We start from the raw sequence: 22906 nt of genomic DNA, 5'->3' as shown, positions 1-22906 counted from the left end.
AACTTGAAAGCAAGTATACAATTGCCAACAATTTAATGCAGTCAAAGAGGATCAGAAGAAAGCATTCAGAGCTACAACACACAATATGTTAGTCTCGCAAAATATAAACAACTAAATCTAAAGTTGCAAAGGGTATGAAAAGCAAATGTTAAATAATAATCTATATAAGCCAGATTTTCATGTACCAAGGAGTGCAGATTACCTAAGAGTGAGCCTCTGTTGAAAACGACAATTGTTTTCTTTAAATAGTAGAATTTTATATATTCATTTACAAACTATGTCAAAGCCAAGACTTCTCTGGTCATTAGCTACACAGAAGATAAAGAAGCATAGATGCATGTGTTTGAATTCCTAGGGCCTATCATAAATAAACTCCTGCATGCTTACATCTACTGAAATTTTAAGGTGCATTCTGAGGGAATTCAAACACTGAGACCTGGGACCACAATATGAAGTGAAGCAACTCTACCCACAGAAATGGAACTGTGAATAAGGTACCTACGATATGTGTGCGTGGGCAAAACTTGAGGCAGGTTCCTAAATAATAAAATGCTGTTAAATTTTTTAAGTTACTAAGTAAAGAATTTTCTTTCTTTAAAAAATAAGATAAGATGACTGAACAATATTTTTGTATTCTTTGGGTAAATACCTAGTAGTGCAATTACTGGGTCATAGGGCACTTCTATTTTTAACTTTTTGAGGAAACTCCATGTTGTTTTTCAGAGTGGCTGTACCAGTTTGCATTCCCACCAACAGTGCTCGAGGGTTTCCCTTTCCCTACATCCTTGCCAATACCTGTTGTTTCTTGTGTTGGAATGAGGCTAGAGGTATCACAATTACAGACTTCAAGTTATATTACAAAGCCGTAGTGATCAAAACAGTATGGTCCTGGCGTGAAAATAGACACATTGATCAATGGAACAGAATAGGAAACCAAAAATGGACCCACAACTACATGGTCAACTAATCTTTGTCAAAGCAGGAAGAATATCCAAAGGAAAAAAAGACAATCTCTTCAACATATAGTGTTGGGGAAACTGGAGAACCACATGCAGAAGAATGAAACTTGACCACTTTCTGGCAGCATACACAAAAATAAACTCAAAATGGATGAAAGACCTAAATGTGAGACAGGAATCACATCAAAATCCTAGAGAACACAGGCAGCAACTGCTTCAACATCGACCCTAGCAGCTTCTTACTAGATATGTCTTCTGAGGCAAAGGAGACAAAAGTAAAAATAACCTGTTTGGACTTCATAAAAGAAACAAAGATAAATGTCCCCTTAATCCACTTTGTCTATTTTCCCCGTCCCCCTGCACAACTCTTCTCTGGCAGCCATCATTTGTTCTCTATATTTAAGAATTCCTTTCTTTTGTTTTTCTCTTTTTCCCCCTGCTTGTTTGTTTTGTTTCTTAAATACTAGTTATCAGTGAAATCCTATGGTATTTGTCTTTCTCTGACTGATTTATTTCACTTAGCATTATACCCTCTAGGTCCATCCATGTTGATGCAAATGGGAAGAACTTATTCTTTTTGGTGACTGAATATATATATCCCATTGTATATATATGTACCACATCTTCTTTATTCATTCATCTATTGATGGACACTTACAATATCTAGGATATTGTAAATAATGCTATGAATAAACATAAGGGTGCGTATATCTTTTCCAATTAATGTTTTTGTTTTCTTTGGGTAAACATCCAGTAGCACAATTACAGAATCATATGTTAATTCTATTTTTAATTAATACCGTGTTCCACAGTGGCTTCACCAATATGCATTTTCACCAACAGTACAGAAGGGTCCCAATTTTTCCAACCCTCAATCTTTTTATCTGAAGGTAAGTTGATTGACAACCCTGTTCAATCTGTAAACTTAATTCTCCCTTGCTACAAACAATAACATGTGCGTAAGTACTGGGGATGAGGATGGGCATGTATTTGGGAGGCCCTTATTCTGCTTTCTAAAAAGTTCTTTTCAGAAGTGTATTAATTTGTGTCACTCAAGGACCTGTACATAAAAGAAACAAACACAGAATTTACATAGCCTCTATAATGAGTGAATACATGATTTCTTCAAAATTACATGCAGCGATAGTTTTTGGTGCACAAGACCTAAAACACCCTACACCTAACTCTAACGCAGGATCACAGCCTTGCTAAGCAAAGAGTGGTCCACAGACGAGGACTGAACATCAACAGCAACTGCGAGCTTGCTAGAAACGCAGACTCTCTGGGCTACTCAGACCTGTGGTCAGATTTGCATTTGTAGTGGGATCCGTGTGGATTCATGGACACCTTGTAGACAATTTGAAGTTGGAGAAGTGCTGGTCTAGAATAGGTCTTCTCACTTGTTTCCTTTGACATATGGGACAGTGTAATTCTATTTTGGGAGGGTGCTTTCTTGTGGATGTAGGTGTTCAGAGCATGAGACCTTACCAGACATCTGCAGAGTAAAATTCATTCCTGGTTGAGAACCACTGCCCCAGAGCTTGAGAACTAGAAGCTTCCTGAGAGAATCACACTCAATCCCTACCACATACTCAGCTATTAACTTCAGGCAGATCACTAGACACCACCAAGAGTCATTTCTGCATGGAAAATGGAGTCAGGCAATGTACTTCTCAGGAATAACATGTTTACAAAAATTAAATCCAACAATCCATCTAGGGTGCTCAGGACAAGTGATAGTACATACAAACACCTAAGTATATGTCTTATAATTAGCAAATATTTTATAACAAGTGACTAAGTAACAGCTTTTAATTTGAAATGAAGTGATTCTTTTTTTAAGATTTATTTATTTATTTTAGAGAGACAGAGCTCACATGAGTGGGGAAGGGACAGAGGGACAGGGAGAGAGAGAACCCTTAAGATGACTCCCAGATAAGCACAGAGCCCAGTGCTGGGCTCAATCCCAGGACCGTGAGACCGTGACCTGAGTCAAAATCAAGAGCTAGCTGCCTAACCAACTGAGGGACTCAGGCACCCCTGATGTAAGAAATATTAATTGTAATTGCACAAGTCTCTTGCAGACAAAGAAGTTTATTATCAGAAAAACCCACTTCTCCACCATACTGAAAAGAATAGACCCCATCTGGAGATAGCAGGGTGAGTCCCCACCGCGTGTCAATGCTTTGAAGATAAGAGACCTAATCCAGGTAGGTTCCTTGGTCATAGACTTGGAGAAAAGTATAACTTGGAGCTGAGATAAAATGCTAGGAGATCCACATGTCAAATAGGGGGCAAGTTCAGGGGAAGGGAATGAAAACCCCCAAGTGGTTTCACTGTGGTTTTTTTTTTTAAGATTTTATTTATTTATTTGACAGAGAGACAGCCAGCGAGAGAGGGAACACAAGCAGGGGGAGTGGGAGAGGAAGAAGTAGGCGCCCTGATGTGGGGCTCGATCCCAGGACCCTGGGATCAGGCCCTGGGCTGAAGGCAGACGCTTAATGACTGAGCCACCCAGGTGCCCCTGGATTCACTGTTTTTAAACGGGTCTTTTGGGAACAGAGATTCATTAGAGAAATGTCCTTTGTGTGCCAGTTTTCCACCGGGAATAATGCTGGAGTCACAAGAGGGAAATATACATAATGAGCAGATACAGAGAGCTGTCAGTACGTCCTCCAGTCTCTCAGCCTGTGCAACCTTGGATGGGAAAGTCCATGCTTTTCGTCTGTTTGTTCTAACTCCTAATTCTGGCTGGGGCCGAAGCTTCACTTCTTCCTGCTGCCTCGGCTAAGGACAGAGCTTCAGTCCATATCATCTGTTGTCCAGGGAGGAATTCAGACTTCCACAAGGACAGCTTCCTGTCAGACACCCCAGCCAGGTGAGTCCAACACCCCAGTGGACCATGGATGACAGGGTCAGAGAGAATGGAAGCCAAGAACATTGACCCATCACCACCTGAGAGCCAATTCAACACAGCCCAGAACGAGTGATCACTTTATTTGTATTTGATTAATTAACTAATTAATCTATTCAATGCTAATGTCAATTTCACAGAGTGACTGCTATTCACATTTTTAAGGTCTTCCATATTTTTTATAATAATATTTTTATTATATTATGTTAGTCACCATACAGTACATCCCTGGTTTTTTATGTAAAGTTCCACGATTCATTAGTCAAAGTATGTTCACCAACAGACCCAAATATTCTTAGTTTATTTGCAGTAAGAAGCAAAAGCAGAAACCTATATCCAATAATCAATGCTTTAGCACTTTATATTATTTGTAGAAGACCTAGATGTCCAATGAATTTAATCCCAATTTATCATCCAAGCAAAACTTTTAAGTTTCAGGTCACTAAAGACTTTGAATGAAAGCTATATTAACAATTACCATGACTTTGAGACAGAAAATTAACCATCATTTTAAGCCATCTTTTTGCTGACAAATTGCAACAGAGATCATGTGCTTATTTTACCTTCAGTAAATCTTGGTAGAATAAGAGTTTCACACTTAACGCTGATAACTTTAAAGACGTCTCTATCTTAATTAAACCAACAAACTTAAATTCACATAAATGCTGAATTATATTCCACCTGGATTCTCTTTTATTTTTTTATTTTATTTTTTATAATAACTTTTTATTATATTATGTTAGTCACCATACAGTACATCCCTAGTTTTTGATGTAAAGTTCCATGATTCGTTACTTGCATATAACACCTAGTGCACCATGAAATACGTGCCCTCCTTACTACCCATCACTGGCCTATCCCATTCCCCCACCTCCCTCCCCTCTGAAGTCCTCAGTTTGTTTCCCAGAGTCCATCATCTCTCATGGTTCATTCCTTTTAGAAGTCAATCAGTTTTGTTCTGCACTGCCAATTTTTACCAGCAACACTGGTGGGGAAACTTGAAGTGAGTGGTGTCCACAGGTCCCGCCCAAGTTGGTGCAGAAACAGGAGGAGGAGGAAGGGGAGGCAGAAGAGGCAGAGTGCTGCTAGAAAGCAGAGAAAGAAGATTCCAAGTTCTAAAGCCTGTCAGCTTGGACAGATGAGGAGATGCAGATTTTTGTTCATTTGTGTTTCCACCAAAGTGGAATTAGGGAGTCCATGTTGAGCCAGAAAAGACGGGGAAACAAAGGGAGTTTCAGCAGCTGCTCGGGAATATTCTGAAAAGTCCCTGTCCCAAGGTAGACTAATCAGAGACAATGGGTTCCAATTATAGCCATTAATCACAGAAACAAATGAGGGAGAAGCCCCCACATCTATTAGGAAGAGCAGTGAGAAAGAGTCAGTGTCCCCTTTGCTAGGGAGGGCCTGTGTTTCCTCCAGCAAACTGGGTTTATTCTGAGGAGGCCTATTTGGATAATTAACATCCAAAATGTCAGGAGGGAATTTACTCACCAGACTTGCTCGGGCAAACATATTCTGGAAAAGGTCCTTAGGTAAAGGTCCTGATGTAGAGCCCTGTTTTCTACAGAAGAGCTCTGACTGACAGATCCCACTGAGGCCATGCAGTGTTACTGCAGCACGGTCCTTTCCTCAGTTTTGCAATCGAAATTGTTTCCAGTGGGTTAAAAGACGCCCCAAGGGAGAGTCCTAGGGAATAAAGATGAGACCATGCCTGGGAGGTCACAGTGCGAAGGTCACACCTGATTTTACCTTGCCTTGAAGAACCTGCTGTTTTTAACTCATGGAAAACACTAGAAAACTTTTACAAGGGGTAGTTACTCAGTTTCACAGTACACAGTCCAGAGGAGTCCCCACAAAGGATGTGCTCTTTCCCATCTCGCGATTCTGGTATGTTCCTGGACATGTTAGAAAATTGTGCCTATAAGGGCGTCCTGACATATCAGCTCCCTGTCCCTTAGCCAAGGTGTCCCTTGGTGACCCATCCTAGGGTGAGAGAGTGGCCTAACAGCCTCGGAGGTCAGAAAGTCAGGCTGCCAGGAATAGCCAGTCTGACCCACACCTGGCACCCAACTGTCCCCCTCCTCTGGACTAGCCCTGAATGAAACATGCAATAATCTTGTAGGTAGCTCAGCCATAGTCAAAGGTACAAACTGGCATCTAGGCGTTTGTGGGCAAGTACGTGCTGCTTGTGGAGGAAGCTTCCCTGCGCTGTGACCTCCAGGGCTTGTCTCCATATTTTTACTGTCTCAGAAACACCATGGTCATTTTGATGTCCGGGGCAGGCTCAGAGCACCAGATTATCTTATCCATCACTGAACTGTGCAGACACTCTTTTCTTGACACTTATTATCTTTGCCTGGTAGTCAGTACTCAAGATATTTCCTTAAATATGTGGCAGAATTTCTCATTAAAAGTATAGAATACACGAATATTTGGGGAAAAGGCCAAATGTGGGATGGCATTCCTTTTCATGCTAGAATGTGGGGTCCAAAAGAGGACACGTTCCATATAAAAACTATGGATATTGAATTTTTGAATGTAAAATAAAAGTTACAGAATTTCAATGATCTTTGTAATTTTCATTATTGAGAAAATCAATCATGTTATTTTTTGTTCCCTGGTAGTCACCTCCACCACATGGACCCAGGAAATAATACACGAATTTCAGAATTTCTTCTTCTGGGATTATCAGAGGACCCAGAAGTGCAGCCCCTCATATTTGGGGTTTTCCTCTCCATGTACCTGATCACTGTGTTTGGAAACCTCTTCATCATCCTGGCCGTCAGCTCTGACTCTCACCTCCACACCCCCATGTACTTCTTCCTGGCCAACCTGTCCTTTGTAGACATCTGTTTCACCTCCACCACCATCCCCAAGATGCTGTGGAACATCCAGAGTCAGAGCAAAGTCATAACTTTTGAAGGCTGCCTCACCCAGATGTATTTTTTCACACTCTTTGCTGTATTGGACGTCTTTCTCCTGGCTGTGATGGCCTATGACCGATTCGTAGCCATCTGCCACCCCCTGAACTACCCGGTAATAATGAGCCCCCAGCTCTGCCGACTGCTTGTTCTTCTGTCCTGGATCACATGTATCCTGAATTGCTTCTTACAAAGCTTAATGATGTTGCGCTTTCCTTCTGTATACAATTGCACACCCCCCACTATTTTTGTGAACTCAATGAAATAGTCCAACTTGCCTGTTCCAATAACTTTCTTAATAACTTGTTGATGTATTTTGCAATTGTAGTGCTGGGTGGTGGTGCTTTTGCTGGGTCCTTTATTCTTACTCTAAGATAGTTTCCACCATATGTGGAATATCATCAGCTCAGGGCAAGTATAAAGCATTTTCCACCTGTGCATCCCACCTCTCTGTTGTCTCCTTATTTTTTTGTACAAGCTTAGGAGTGTACCTGAGCTCTGCTGCTCCCCAGAGCTCCCACGCAAGTGCAGTGGCCTCGGTGATGTACACGGTGGTCACACCCATGCTGAACCCCTTCATCTACAGCCTGAGGAACAGAGACATAAAGAGGGCTCTGAAAAGAATCGTTGGGGTTCCAGTGATGTAAAGGCCCATTGTCCTGGGACAGAAGAAATGCCCATGATTGCAGGGCTCATAACCTCAGAACCAGGAACTGCTATTCTTCAACCAGACTATGAAAATAGAATCTGCTTCTTCTATTTATTTCCTAGAATTTCCATTTGCTTGAATTCAACATCTCCATATATTTAAGTAACTTGCTTTATTAACTTTTTGTTTTGTCTGAAAAGTAGTTTCCCCTTTGTCCATTTTCATCTGTTCTCAATGTTTTCCCCAACTTTGGATCGCAAATGCCTGAAAATTTCTGTATCTTACATGGAACATGTTGGAATTCTTAAACTAATTTCATTTCAGAGAAAGACAATTATTATATGGTTTCACTCTTATGTGGAACATAAAGAATAGCACAGAGGACATTAGGGGAAGGAGGAAAAATGAAGGGGGGCGAATCTGAGGGGGAGACAAATCATGAGAGACTATGGACACTGGGAAGCAATCTGAGGGTTTCAGAGGGGAGGGGAGGGGGATGGGTTAGCCCAGTGATGGGTATTAAGTAGGACACATGTTGTGATGAGCACTGGGTGTTATATGCAAATAATGAATCATGGAACACTACATCAAAAACTAATGATGTACCGTATGGTGACTAACATAACACACACACACACACACACACACACACACACACACACACACACAAACTAATTTCGGTTCATATGACTTATTCCATTCCATGGAAATTTGTCCTCAATTTTCCAAAGAATAATCATGAGCTGTATTCTTCATGTGGAAGAAATTACACTTGGCCACTAAGCCCATCACATTACTTTATTGTAGGTGAGAATTCAAAATCCCAGTTTTCACCTAGAAACTGTCAATCTTTTTACATCACTACTGTCACTCCTCTTCCTGAGAATGTGGACTCTAACACTGTTCTGTTTAAGTCTCAGGCTCCTGACAGGGATGCTCAGGCTAGGAAAGCCCGGGCACCCCCTGCGCCCTGTGCTTGTGGACATTCCCACAGATGCTTCCCTGACCAGAGCCTCTGCTGTGGCTGCACCAGCCCTTGGGTTCTTGCTGTGACTGCAAGACATGCCCCAGCCACTCCCATCAGAATTGCTCTAGCCAAGACCTACAGTATTATGTTGAATAGGACTGGTGAGAGTGGAAACCCTTGTCTTGCTCCTGATCTCAGAGGAAAAGTTTTCTAACCTTTCACCATTAAGTATGATGTTATTGTGGTTTTGTCATATAGGGTCTTCTTTTATGATGAGGTATGTTCTTCCTATACCCAGTTGGTTGAAGTATTTGGTTTTTTTTAATCATGAAAAGATGTTGTATTTTGTCAGAAGCTTTTTCTGCATGTATTGAGATGATCATATGTTTGTTAAATTTTGTTCTGTTAATGGGATGTATCACATTTACTGATTTGCTTTTGCTCATCCTTGTCTTTTAGGGATAAATCCCACTTGATCATGGCATATAATTCCTTCAATGTGCTGGTAAATTCAGTTTACTAATATTTTCTGAAAAGATATTGTGTCCCTGTTCATCCAGGATATTGTTGTATGGTTTTGTTTTTTTGTACCGACCTTTTCTGGCTTTGGTGTCAGGGTAATGCTGGCCTTATAAAATGAGGTTGAGAATGTGTCCTCCTCTGTAAATTTCTGGAAGTTTTTGAGAAGGATTGTCATTAATTCTTCTTTAAATGATTAGTAGAATTCACCTGTGAAGCTCTCTGGTCCTCAGCTTTTCTTTCCTCGGAGAATTTGACTACTGATTTAATAGCCTTACTCACTATGGGTTTGTTCATATTTCCTATTTCTTCCTGATTTAGTCATGGTAGGTTTTATGTTTCTATGGATTTAACTTTGTCTTCGAGGTTGTCCAATTTGTTGGAGTGAAAATCTCCATAGTGGTCTCCTATGATTCTTTGTATTTTTATGGTATTGGTTGTCAGGTATCATCTTTTTCTGCTGATTTTATTTGTGTCTTCTTCCCCACTCCTTTCCTTTACTCTAACAAAAGCATTGTCAATTTTGCTTAGCTTTAAAAAAAAAAATGGCCCCGAGCTTTGTTAATCTTTTCTCATGGTTTTTTGGTACATATATCATTTATGGATGCTCTGATATTTGTTATTTCTTTTTCTAGGCTGATTTGTACTTAGTTTGTTCTTCTTTTTCTAGGTCTTTGAATCATAGAGTGAGGTTGTGAAGGCCTTTTATTTTTCTTAATGTAGGCATTTATTGCTATAAACACCCCTCTTAGAGCTGCTTTTGCAACATCCCATAGGTTTTGATAGGCTGTGTTTCTGTTTTCATTCGACTCAATATTTTTAAATTTCCTTTTTGGTTTCTTCTTGCCCCCTTGGCTGCTTATGAGTGTGTGGTTTAATTCTCATGTATTTGTGAATATCTCCGATATCTGTGCCCTTGCATTTGTGCAGCATTATTCACAATAGCCAAGACATGGAAACAGCCCAGTATCCATTGACAGATGAATTAATAATGATGGCATATCTGTACAATGAAATTTAGCAATAAAAAGGGAAGACATCTTTTCCAGTGCTAAAATATGGATGGACCCCAAGGGCATTACGCTCAGTGAAGTAATTAAACAGAGAGAGACAAATAGTGTATGATCTCACTTATATGTGAAATACAAAAATCTGAGCTAATAAAAACAGAGAGTAGTTTGATGTTTGCCTGTGGCTGGGGTTTGGAGAAATGAGAAGATATTGGTGAAAGCCTACAAAACTTCCGTTATAAGATGAATGAGTTCTGGGAGCGTAAGGTACAATATGGTCATTATGTTTAACTATATTGTGCTATGGACTTCAATGTTGCTAACCCAGTACCCAGTAAATGTTTTTACAACAAAAAGAAATGGTAACTATGTGAAGTGACGGATGTATTCAAAAACTATCATGGTGATCATTTCACAATGTATATGTATATGAAATCACCAAGTTGTATGCTTAAACTTCCACAGTTTTATATGTCAATTACATTCCAATAAAACTGAAAAAAAGAAGAAAAATATTCCTATGCCTCTGTCTTCTATTTGCATTTCAAATGTCACCTCCTTCCAGAATAACTGTCCCCATCAAAAAATTAGAAATGCAGTACCAGGATGAAAATCATTATGAATATATCACCAGAAAGGTCAATCGATAGGAAAACAGGATCTACATAAGGATGTCATGAAGACAGCATCAGTGATACAACAGTTCTTAGCTCCATCAATCATTTAGTTACAAAGAAGGAAATTGCTCTCTGAGGCATCTGGAAGGAGAAACTTTTATTTATTATTTTATTATTTTATTGTCAAATCATTCACTTAGCTTCCTTGAGTAAGGGCATTTTGTATTGAAACACTACCTTAAGTAGAAGAAAAATCTAAAGTCAGTTTGAGGATATTCAGCCCGTTTAGCTGGTACAGAGAATTTCTCCTTGCATAAATGTCAATGTGGTTCTGTCTTTGAGGCCTCTGGGCATTGAGATGGGCAAACCAATTCATTGTTAAAATTAAGGCCACCTGTTCTACTCTAAATTTTTTTATCTGAATTTCTACATTCCTAGAATTTCATGTGAATTGAAATATTCATTCTTTTCATTTCTTTACCCTCCAAGTTTCTCTCAAGCTTTCTTTCAACACATAGATAGTTTATAACGAGTTACAATGAGGGTTATGAGTCTTGTGCATGTACATATATGCACATGAGTGTTTTTGTTCAAAAGAAAAAGTATATAAGTACATATACATCTGCATATACACAACCCTTGAACATTCTTTGGACCCAAAACAGTATTTCCACACATTTCATCTTTCTTCACAACATCACTGAAGTTATATTTATGATTCCACATTTCCTTCAGAAGGAAAAGAAGGTTGGAGGGTTTTCTTCCTAGCATTTGTATAAAGAAGCAGTTAGAACTTAACCGTGAGCCTTCTGGAGTTCTATGGAAATGGAACCTGGCAGTACCCATGATTTTTCAATGACTCAAGTCCTAAAGTTGTATACTTTAAATATGTACAGTGTATCGCATGTAACAGTCCCTCCATTAAAATAAATAGAATTTAAAAATTCTAGTGGTGCATGACTCAGGGTCAGATCCCAAGCACAGTTAGCTGAGTCACACATAAAGATTTGGGAAAGATCTCTTCCAATTGTGAAAAAGCAAAGATTCACATGTGGATTTTAAAAGAGTGGAATTAAATTGAGACAATTCACATTTGATAAAATCATTTCTTTCAATCACTAAAAGATTAGCCTACATATATAAAAGAAGTAAAATGACATAAATTGGCTCAAGACAAAAAAGAGCTACAACCACACACCTTGTGAATGAGCCTTACAAACATAATGTAGAGATTTGCACATCTCTCTGCAGAGATCAGAACAACTGTCTACCCTACAATCCCCTGCCATACTTACACTGCGATCCCCTTTGGTAATAAAGAGATTATACTAAGCCATTTTATTTTAAGATGCTTTGTATGCAGTAATAGCTAACTGATGTAATAATCAAATCAGGCAGAACTGACAGCATTTGTAATAATCTGATTTTTTTTATTCTAGGCGTTCATTCTGATAATTGAAGGTATCCTTCATCATTACTCTGTCCTTGAAGTTTATTTCATGTAACGGTATTAAAAATGACTCCATTGGGGGTGCCTGGGTGTTCAGATGGTTAAGTATCTGCCTTCGACTCAGCACATATTCTCCAGGTCCTGGGATCAAGCCCTGCATCAGGCTCCCCACTCAGTGGGGAGTCTGCTTCTACCTCTTCCTATGCCTATCCCCCTGCTTGTGCCCTCTGTCTCTCTCAAATGAATAAATAAAATCTTTAAAAATAATGACTGCATCGAGGCCCCTTTGAGGTAACATGCACAGTTGGGAAAGACATATATGTGTGTCCACAACTTGTGAGTCTGAGTCACACCTGAACAGGATACCAAGCTTGCTGGTGGGTCATCCTGTGGTTATAAGGATCATATACAGTGGATGATACTGATTTTGTTCACTCGCTGCCCCTTTAGTAGTTATGGCAAACTTTTGGAGAATTGGAGATATTTTGCTTAAAGAAATGGAAGGAATCATATTTGTATGTAGCATTAGAAATTTTCAGTCAGAAACCAGAAAATAATTTAACTAAACCCCAAACATGCCACCAGTCTTTCATCTTAATGAATACACCTTACAAATGGATCCTGATATTCCATAAGTCAATGAGTAGATGAAGTGGCTAAGAAAGAAATATTCTGCATAGAAAAAAATGTATGATTTAATGTTCTGCTTCATCATCCTTAAAGTCAAGTGTGATTCTAAGGTCTTATTATGTCAATCAATATTTTCCATATTTGTCTTTCTGTGTAGATTCCACTTGGAGACATGTATTTTATTATTATTTCTTTTGCCAGTGACTATGGCAGTCATGGTGGACACAAGCTGTGTAACGACAGGATCCTAATGTGTAGAAAAATCCCCATGAGCAGCTAGAACCACCAGTACGTCAAAGTCTGCATTCTCAGGAAGAGCAGTGAAGGTAGCGATAGACAGAGGAATGATCTTCAGAAAAGTGAAGCACAGCCTCAGATTTTTCTCTGTTATGAAATAGCTGTGGTGACCAAGAGTGTATTTTCCACAGGAGTAATGTTCAGTCAAACATAAGAAATAATACTACAATGTATTTTATTTAAGAAGAAATTACTTTTAACAGATCATGTAGTCCTTTGAATAAGAGAGAATTTCCAAATATTTCACATGTGAGGTTAGGAATACCATTGAGAGCAGGAAAATGGGAAAGGGAAAATCTCTTGGATATCAGAGATATCACAAAGGTTAATAAAGTAAGTTACATAAATTATACAGAGAGGGAAAAATAATAAAAAAATAGAAATTCCCAGAAAAAAATAGAAAAGTCATGTTCCACTTCCAGAATCTGATAAAAAAAAATGTCAATATTTGGCTCAAGCTATGGGCTCTGTAATCCTGTGCACATCTTCAGCCCCAGGACAATTAGCCCTTTTAGAGATGCCCTCCCAGAGAATCTCATCAGAGCCCTCTTTATGTCTTTGTTCCTCAGGCTGTAGATGAAGGGGTTCAGCATGGGCATGACCACTGTATACATCACCGAGGCCACTGCACTTGCGTGGGAGCTCTGGGTAGCAGCAGAGCTCAGGTACACTCCCAGGCTCGTACAATAAAATAAGGAGACAACTGAGAGGTGAGATGCACAGGTGGAAAATGCTTTATACTTGCCCTGAGCTGATGAGAACCCAAGGATGGAGGAAACTATCTTAGAGTAAGAGTAAAGGATCCCAAGGAAGGGACCACCAGCTAGCAACACAGCTGCAAAATATATCACCATGTTATTGAGAAAGGTGTCAGAACATGCAAGTTGTATCATCTGATTGAGTTCATAGAAAAAATGGGGGATTTTTATGACTGTACAGAAGGACAGCCGTAGCACCATTGAGGTGTGTAACAAGGAATAGAGGGCACTCATGATCCAGGACACCAAAACCAACAGTCTGCAGATCTGGGGATTCATGATGGCCATGTAGTGCAGGGGGTGACAGATGGCCACAAAGCGGTCATAAGCCATCACAGCCAGAAGGAAGTTGTCTAATCCTCCAAACAGTATGAAAAAGTACATCTGGCTAATGCAGTCTTCATAAGTGATCACTTTCCTCTGAGTCTGGATGTTCCACAGCATCTTGGGGATGGTGGTGGAGGTGAAACAGATGTCTACAAAGGACAGGTTGGCCAGGAAGAAGTACATGGGGGTGTGGAGGTGGGAGTCAGAGCTGACGGCCAGGATGAGGAGCAGGTTTCCAAACACAGTGATCAGGTACATGATGAGGAAAAAGCCCAAAAATGAGGGGCTGCAATTCTGCTTCCTCTGAAAGTCCCAGAAGAAGAAACTCTGAAATTCTTGTATAGTTTCCTGTGTCCATGTGGTGGAGGTGACTACCAGCACAGGGGAAAATAACAGGACAAATTTTCATACAAATGCACATTGCTCAGATTCTAGAAATGCCACAATGTATATTTTCCAGTCAAGAAACTCATTTCAAGATTTTGTGAATGGATCTGGGTCCCTTGAGGGGATCCCTATGTCCTCTCCTTTTAGTGATTTCCATCCCAACATCAGATATATCCCAAAAGATCAGTCATTGTACAGTTTGAATAAGAAGTTATTTGAAGCATTTGAGGAAAATATAGAGTGTCAACCTGTTTTGGAAATTCCGTCATAAATTAGAGGGTGCTAAAGAGGCAATGATGATCATAGGATAGAAGTGGATATAGATATCTGTCCCCTGGACAGACATTATGAAGAAAACAGAAGCAGGTTAAAAGAGAGGGTGGGTAGGGTGTTAGGTTGGGTCTTAGTCAAGGTTGGCTAAGAAGGTGACATTTGAACTGAGACCTCAAGCAAGAGAGGGTGGAAGACAGGAGGTCTTCCTGGCAGAGGGGACCACTGGTTCAAAGGTCATGAGGAAGAGCTTCTATCAGAAAATCAAGGCTCAAAGGCGCCTGTGTGGTGCAGTCGTTAAGCATCTGCCTTCGGCTCAGGGCATGATCCCAGAGTCCTGGGATTGAGCCCCACATCCGGCTTCTCCGCTAGAAGCCTGCTTCTTCCTCTCCCACTCCCCCTGCTTGTGTTCCCTCTCCCACTGGCTGTCTCTCTTTGTCAAATAAATAAATAAAATCTTAAAAAAAAAAAAAAAAGAAAATCAGGGCTTAGAAGGAAGCCAGCATGTTGAGGGGAATGGACAAGAAGGAGAGTGATGGGAGGTGGTGGCAGTGAATTTCGTAGAACCATGTGACCTCACAGCTGCTTAATGTTCAAGACACAGGGACTTCCTCATCCACACTATATACCTCTTGCACTTTATGAATCTGGTTGCAATAATTTCCTGTCAATTGAACATCCCGCCTTACTATCATCTGTTGATTGAATCTGGACTGTGTATTATAAGGGTATCTTAGAATAGAGGATGCTGTGTATCCCTACTCTGAGGACTGCTTTCACTCATCAAGGTGCATGCATGCATGTGCGCGCGCGCACACACACACACACACACACACACACACACACTGTCACATACACAGAACACAGCACACCATGTCCTGTTTGTGTGTGTTACTTCTATGTCCTTCTCACCTCTCCCCCATCTGCTCTAACCCACTGTATAAGATATGAATGCATATACATCAAATTAACTTTCCCATAAGGAATGTAGAAATAGTACCCAGAAATTCTTATTCATACCTTCCCAGGGACAAATCATCTTAGGGGTCCATTTTGGGGTGGCCACTTTCCAATCTGCATGTGAGGAAACATAAATAATTGTGTTCAATAAAGGGAGAGAAAGAGAGAGGGAAAGAGAGATAGAGGGAGGGAGAAATGACATGGACATAAAGAGTAAAATGATCTAATAAGCTCAGTTGTCCTGGAGACTATGATGAAGGAAAACTTCCGTGCTGCTGGTGGCATCCAATCCTGGCTTTATCCCATTTATACCCACCCAAAATAATAAAAGAGCAAACATAAATTGTCCAAAAGACAAAAGTAGTGACATCTCTATGACATAAAACACCTTACAGACTGCACTGAACATCACAAGAGAAAAATGAGTAAAGAGAATCAACCAACACTTCACAAAATTAGGTGTTTTTATTACCAGATAGCAGATAGCAGAAGACCTGTTTTTTCTGTGCCTATTCCATAATTATTTGACCAATTGGTTTTTATTTGGTCCAACAGAGGATCAGGTGAACCCTTTTATTATTTTTCTTACGTGATATCTTTTTTTTTTTTTTTGTTTATTTGACATTCTTGGGCTTTTTTTTTTTTTTTTTATATATTGTGTTAGTCACCATACAGTACATCCCTAGTTTTTGATGTAAAGTTCCATGATTCATTACTTGCGTGTAACACTCTGCACCATGCAATACATGCCCTCCTTTTTTTTAATGTTTTTTTTTTATTATATTATGTTAGTCACCATACAGTACATCCCTGGTTTCTGATGCAAAGTTCGATGATTCATTAGTTGCATATAACACCCAGTGCACAATGCAATACGTGCCCTCCTTACTACCTATCACCAGTCTATCCCATTCCATGCCCTCCTTAATACCCATCACCAGGGGGAATGGGATGGGCTTTGTGTTTTAGTCAGTTTCTTGGCAAGTCTGACAAACTCAAGTACTCATGGTCTGGTCCTTGTCCAACATGCGAAAGCCTCCCCCCACACACTCTGTGAATCCTAAACACCCCTCGTCAATCACCTTTTTACTCTGAATATTCTTCATGTGACTTATCCAAGTCATTATCTTGTACTCACATTTATCTCACTGCTCTCTTGTCTGTCACTCTGACACAAGGACCAAAGGAGCAGGGACTTCACCTGTGCTGTTCATCTTTTTCTTTATGGGTGTGGCTGTATATGCACTTATATAGAAACAAATTTAAGAAAATGAGACATTATGAAATGCATAGAATGACAGAGGAGATAAAAACAGGTTAAAGAAAGCAGTTTCAGTACAATTATATTCAACAACATTGAAGGGAGTTTAGAGAACTAACTGAAACGGGATCTACAGGAGTAGTAATTTCACAAAATCAACATGGATGAATGATAAAATTCCCCAAGACTTTGAAATAGAAGAGTAAAACATAAAACGTTCTTAGAAATTTCTGGAACACAACAGATGCCCTTTTAGTATTTGTTGAATGAATTAGGAATTAGGTCTTATTATATATGGATATTTATGTTTATTTATTTATATTTTACTCTTTTTTATTATTAGGTTATGATAGTCACCATACAGTACATCATTAGTTTTTGATGTAGTGTTCCATGATTTTACTCTTTTTTTAAAAAAATATTTTCTTTTTTATTTAAATTCAATTAGCCAATGTATCAAATTAGTTTTTGATATAATGTTCAATGATTCATTAGTTGCTTATAACACTTAGTGCTCATTACATCATGTGCCCTCCTTGATGCCCATCACCAGGTTACCCCATTCCCCCACCCACTTCCCCTTCCACAACCCTCAGTTTGTTTCCTGGAGTCCAGAGTCTCATATAGTTTGTCTCCCTCTCTGATTTCTTCCCCCTCAGCTTTTCCTCCCTTCCCCTATTGTCCTCTGCACTATTCCTTATGTTCCACATATGAGTGAAACCATATGATAATTGTCTTTCTTTGCTTGACTTATTTTACTCAGCATAATACCCTCTAGTTCTGTCCATGTCAATGTAAATGGTAGAAATTCATCTTTTCTGATGGCTGAGTAATATTCCATTTTATATGTAAACCACATTTTCTTTATCCATTCATCCATTGAAGGACAGCTCAGCTCTTTCCACACTTTGGCTATTGTGGACATTGCTGCTATGAACATAAGGGTGCAGGCCCCCCTTCTTTTCACTACATCTGTATCTTTGATGTAAATACCCAGTAGTGCAATTGCTGGATCATAGGGTAACTTTATTTTTAACATCTTGAGGAACCTCTATACTGTTTTCCAGACTGGCTGTACCAGCCTGCATTCCCACCACCAGTGAATATATGGGTATTTAATACAACTCAAATTTGCATTTCAATTCAGTTGGAAAAGACTGGAATGTTGATGGGACTTGGCACAAATAGCTTTCTATGTGGAAGTAAGTGCAGTGGCTTCGTATCTCACACATCTCACAAAAATCTGGAGTAATCCCTCAGTTTTGGAGTAACCATTCCATTTTGGATGCACATCTAGAAACCTACATATAAAGCCCACAGGTGTGCAAACCATCATAATTAAGGCAGAAATCTTAGAAGTAAGAAGATAGATATATTTAACTAATGAAAATTTAAAAGTAGTTGATAGTCAAAAATATTTAGCTAAAAGTCATTAGAGAAACTGTGATTCATAACAATTACTTGAAATGCTGATAATTATAGATAGACATATAATATGTGAACATATAATAATAATAATAGGCAAATAAACATGGTGAGCAAATGTAGGAATCTTCGTCTGAGCCCACTAATAGTTTAAAAACTCAGCAAAAAATCTCTATCACACCATCACTTAGAAAACATTCACAGGGTTGTCACATCGACTGGGGTTGGAACTTTTAAATAAATGGCAGAAGGGTACTTTCTAATTTTGTTGTCAGAATTGTGAAGTGTTAAAATGTCTTGGGGAGGCTCTGAAGACAATTACAAATATTAAAAATACAGATAATCTTTGGGGCACCCGGTTGGCTCAGTCGGTAAAGCATGGGACTCTTGAGCTTGGTGTCAAATTCAAGCCCCATGTTGGGTGTAGAGATTACTTAAAAAAATAAAATATTAAAAAAATACAGATATTCTTTAACTCCCAATTTCTCAGTCTCTGAACTACGAATGTTCTGGGCAAGAACCTTCTCTGTGCTGGGCTGTGTCCTGTGTATTGTAGGATGTTTAGAACATCCCCGGCCTCCATGCACCCCTCCCGGAGTGACAGCCCAAAATGTCTTCATTGCTCAATGTTCCCTGGAGGCAATATCACCTCTGGTTGTGAAATATAGTTTTAACTATTTGAAGATTTTTGTAGCATTGATATAATCATAATTTAATAAGAAAAAAAGAAAGATCATCAGAAGTGTAAATGGCACAGCCACACCCTGTAATGTCATGCAGGTGCTGAAAAAATGAGTCAGCATCACACTGGTTGAGTAAAGGGACATGTAGAAGGTGTTCTTGAGTCAGAAGGACTGGGGCGGGGAGCTAGAATAAAAGATTGTGTCAGAACGTAAAGAGAACTTACGATATGCACAGGTGTCTTTTCGTACAGTCCATTGGAAGTGCATGAGTGTGTAAGTGTGTATAACACAGAATAGTTTTAAAAGTAATGGAGCCTTTTGAAGAAAGAACAGTGAAAATGCACTGAAGTTAAGCAGAGTGGCTCAAAACGACTGTCTGAAAAGAACTTGAAAGAAGACCCAAAACCAAATTCTGAACAAAAAGATTTAAAAGAGTAATAATTTAATGAAATTGACATGTGTCCAAATACAAATAAGATTGCCAAGGACTTGGGAATAAAAGAATTTGAAAAAGTCTTTTAATGTGGAGAGAAGCAGTATCTAAAGTTTTAGTGTCGTGTCACATAAAGAGATATGGGACCAGTGTGTTTATGGAAGGTAAAGGTGGTTCTTGGTGAAACATAAAGAAGAATCCCTTCCAAGTGATGGCATTTCTATTTTAGAAATAGATCCAATCATAAAAGTCCACAGGAACAATAAGGACTACAGAGATGTGAACACTAGTTGGAAATATGTATAATGGGCAATTTGTGAACAATAAGGATGAAGAAGGACATTCACTTTATTTTTCAGAAAGCAGGTATTCACAAGTAAAGGGTATTAAGATGACATTCAGTTCTAGAAAATCAATGGAGGAAATATATTATGACTATCTCACAGATTTTACCACAAAATTCATACACTCTCACACATTCTCTCTACACATACATAAAAAAGCAAAATAGCAAGTAGCTAAATTCGTGAAATAAACAGCAATTCTTTGGAAGAACATAATAAAAAACAGAAATAAAACCCACTATGCAAACCACAAGGACTCCCACAGACAATTTTCAACAGAGAGTGTGTGGCTAGCTAACCCTGACCATGTTCAGGCTCACAGGTACTGAGGTAGTAGGAAAGGAAGCTCATTAGCACACCCTTTTCACATAATATATTTTAAAAATTTCATGTGAACACACAAGGAGAGGAGGCACTGTGATACGTAGGTTTCATGTACTTCTCTTGCAGGGAAGTACCTGCGAGAATTCTTTTGTCTGGATGTTTTCCCCAGTATGGAAATATAGTCTAATATGCCCCATCTTAAAAGAGAAAAGGCTTGTCCTCACTTGACTGCATATCCCTCCAGAGCTAATACTTGACTTTTCTACACTGGTTAAGTGCAAAAATCCTTGGTCTCATGTTCTTCTTTCATGCTTCCCATCCCCTGTCTAATCGGGTTTCTATTATTATTTAGTGGGTAAGTTTGAACCTTGCATTTCTGAGTTCAAAATTCACTTCTATTTTTAGCATCATAAATACGTAAATGAATCAATCAATACATTTCTTAAGCCAGCAAACAGCCACAGCAAACTCTCAGCTCTAGATTGGGCTGGACTGGCCCTCAGGTGACCTCAGGTAAATGCTCTTGACTTTCATTCTCTTGACCTTCTCCTGCAGTCCCTACTGGGCAGTAAAACTCATCTAGATGGGGTCTCAGAGAGGAAGGTCTCTACATGGACATCAAAATACCTGTTTGATTGGTAGATGATGGAGGATGGAGCTCTGTGCCCAGACAAGAGAGCAGGAATGGGTCAGACTCCAGTGCCTCATCCGGACTCAGGACTGCACAAGAGATGACCGGGTCTTGTCCAGCCCGAGGTTGCCTGTGCTGCAGGACTGCAACAGAGGAGTATTTACAGCTGGTTCGGTCTGCTCATTAGGCACATTTCCCTCTGTTCCTCCCACCTGTAGGCACATGATTTCCCTGTGGGACACTAGTGTGGACAGAAAGGAGAGTTTTCCTGTTGAATTTCTTCCTAGGAGACCAGGTGACAAGCCAGGTGAAGTCAGTTTTTCTTACTCTTTTTCTATGACCGTCTGCCTTTCAGAGATCTCAGCTCCCAGCCCCTTATCCCACTCCCGAGTGAACATATTCTCTCTCTTTTTTTTTGTTTTAATTTTTAAATTTAAATTCAATTAGCCAACACATAGCACATCATTTGTTTTTGATGTAATGCTCAATGAACATCTTCTCCTTTTTAAGGCTGAGGAATCTGTCTTGACTAGATCCCTTGGGTTCTTCAGAGCATTGACTTGTGATGGAGACACAACCCCTGATATCTCTAAAAAGTTACTTTTCCCTTTCTCAAAATGGATGATGTTTATTCCTTTAATATAAAACCCTGGACTCTACACTCCGTAGCTTCATGACAATTTTGCCAAAACAATTAGGAATTTCAGACTTCTGTCACAAATTCAGGGCTATGACTTAAAATATCACTATAAAATACTTGTTCAGGGCGCCTGGGTGGCACAGCAGTTAAGCATCTGCCTTCGGCTCAGGGCGTGATCCTGGTGTTATGGGATCGAGCCCCACATCAGGCTCCTCCGCTATGAGCCTGCTTCTTCCTCTCCCACTCCCCCTGCTTGTGTTTCCTCTCTCTCTGGCTGTCTCTATCTCTGTCAAATAAAAAAATAAATAAATCTTTAAAAAATAAAAAAAATAAAATATTTGTTCAATGTAAGAGATATTTTATGCCATATGGTCCAAGTTTAGCACCTTATAGGAGTTGCCTTATTTAATTTTTATAAAAGTTCATTCTGTGAGGAAGCACTAGTGTGAACTCCATTCCCCATGGAGAAATGGGGCTTGAAGAATTTAGTGAGCTTCTCAAAGTTATCATTGCAGAAAGGGATGGCTGCTGATTGTATTCTCTCAGGATGCTCCCAGTTTTCAACCTCTGTGCCAGTCGTCCCAACCAGAGGTGGTTCTTTCCCCTGGGCATATCTGGCACTATCTAAGAGATGCTGTTAAACACCTCCAATGAGCAGGACAGCTCCCAAAACAAGTAAACTCTGCCTCATAGGTCAAATTGAGAGTGTGAGATGATGCACTCTAGGCCAGCACTTCTCCAACATCAAAGTGCATGTGGATCACCTAGGATTCTAACTCAAATGCAAATTCTGCTTTAGCAGGTGCTGGTGGGCCCAGGAGTTCAGCATTTCTAACAAGCTCCTGAGTGACGTTGATGCTGCAGGTCATGGTCTGTGCACCACTCTTTGAGTAGCAAGGCTGTCGTCCTGTGATAGAGTAAAGTGCAGGTGGTTGTAGGTGCTCTTCACAAAAAAAAATTGTGTTTGCATAAAATGTCGAATGACTAGTATATCCAGTCATTCTAGGGGTTGTGAGAAATTCTGTGTGTGTGTGTTTGTTTGTTTCACAAAGATAGAAATGTTTTTTGAATGCTGATACTACACCCATGGAGTAGAGAGACCTGAAGTATGGAGTATGGAGACCTGAAGGCAATTAGGACTTGCTTTATAACTTAGCTCCTTTCATGGCCTAGAAGTCAGGTCTATCTGGCTATGTGAAAAAAGATGATCCCGTAGCCATGGATTGCTTCTAACCACAGGGTACCACAGGGCAGCACAGAAAAAACCACCACCCTTTGAAGTTCTTGGCTATTAAATTCAAGTGCATAAACGTGTATAATATAGAAGGGGAATAAATAAAAGCCTTGGGGAGCGAAAGTTCTCATTCTGAAGTTCCACTTCTGCCACTAACTAGCTTTGCCTTTGAATTAATAATAACAATAATAAAAAATAAAATGTCCTGAGCAAAAAAAAGTCTTTTATTTGTATTTATTTTTTCTTTCAAGATTTTTTTAAATTTAATTTTAAATAGTTAACATATAGTGTATTAT

The 22906-nt window shown here is 39.5% G+C and overlaps 1 pseudogene; it reads right to left on the bottom strand.

Annotated features, from left to right (window-relative positions):
• Positions 1–13391: 13391 nt before the first annotated feature.
• LOC123792328 (olfactory receptor-like protein OLF4) lies at positions 13392–14382 on the bottom strand (annotated as a pseudogene).
• Positions 14383–22906: the final 8524 nt, after the last annotated feature.

Source organism: Ursus americanus, chromosome 14 (assembly GCF_024610735.1).
Source record: "Ursus americanus isolate L20-20 chromosome 14, mUrsAme1.1.p, whole genome shotgun sequence".
Classification (NCBI taxonomy): domain Eukaryota; kingdom Metazoa; phylum Chordata; class Mammalia; order Carnivora; family Ursidae; genus Ursus; species Ursus americanus.
The sequence above is the reverse complement of the archived record's forward strand: the minus strand, read 5'-3'. Positions and strand labels throughout refer to the sequence as shown.